This window comes from Primulina eburnea, chromosome 9, assembly GCF_022965805.1.
Source record: "Primulina eburnea isolate SZY01 chromosome 9, ASM2296580v1, whole genome shotgun sequence".
Taxonomy (NCBI): domain Eukaryota; kingdom Viridiplantae; phylum Streptophyta; class Magnoliopsida; order Lamiales; family Gesneriaceae; genus Primulina; species Primulina eburnea.
This window is the reverse complement of record NC_133109.1, coordinates 3,626,924-3,627,647: the sequence shown is the minus strand read 5'-3', so window position 1 is coordinate 3,627,647 and position 724 is coordinate 3,626,924. Positions and strand designations below refer to the sequence as shown.

At 43.6% G+C, this 724-nt stretch overlaps 1 non-coding gene across 1 annotated transcript; it reads right to left on the bottom strand.

The window, feature by feature from the left end:
* Nucleotides 1-353: 353 nt before the first annotated feature.
* LOC140842200 (small nucleolar RNA R71) lies at nt 354-460 on the bottom strand. The gene has a single exon (XR_012120332.1). It is a non-coding gene; the product is annotated as a small nucleolar RNA R71 (small nucleolar RNA).
* Between the last annotated feature and the right edge of the window lie 264 nt (nt 461-724).

Below are 724 nucleotides of genomic sequence, written 5' to 3'. Positions count from 1 at the left end.
ATTATGCACAACCGTCTCTTGATGGAGCACGTCCAAGCATCGTAAGACCAGTCATCCAAGCTAACCAGTTTGAGATCAAGCCAGCTATCATTCAGATGATTCAAAACACTGTTCAATTTGGGGGAAGTGCACTTGACGACCCTAATTCTCATATAGCTGATTTTCTTGAAATTTGCGATACTTTTAAGTTTAATGCTCTGTCTGATGATGCGGTTCGTTTGCGTTTATTTCCATTTTCACTAAGAGATAAAGCTAAGGCGTGGTTAAACTGTTTGCCTGTAGGGTCTATCACTACATGGGAGGATATGGCGAAGGCATTCCTGACCAAGTACTTTCCTCCGTCGAAGACTATGAAGCTGAGAGCCGACATTACTACTTTTGCTCAATATGAGCTTGAGTCACTTTACGAGGCGTGGGAGCGATACAAGGATTTATTGAGGAGATGTCCACACCATGAGCTACCTCTTGGGTTAGTTGTTCAAACTTTTTACTACGGTCTGCTTACTTCTAACCGTACCATGATAGATGCTGCTGCCTGTGGTAACTTGCTGAGAAAAACGGCTGAGGAAGGATATGAATTATTGGAGGAGATGGCTGCTAGCAGCTATCATCCTCATTCTGATAGGCAGAAACGAGGTGCTGGAGTTAATCAAGTTACTGATTTGTCTGCGGTGTCAGCACAGTTAGAGGCTTTGAACAGAAAGATTGATGGGATGAGTGCGAG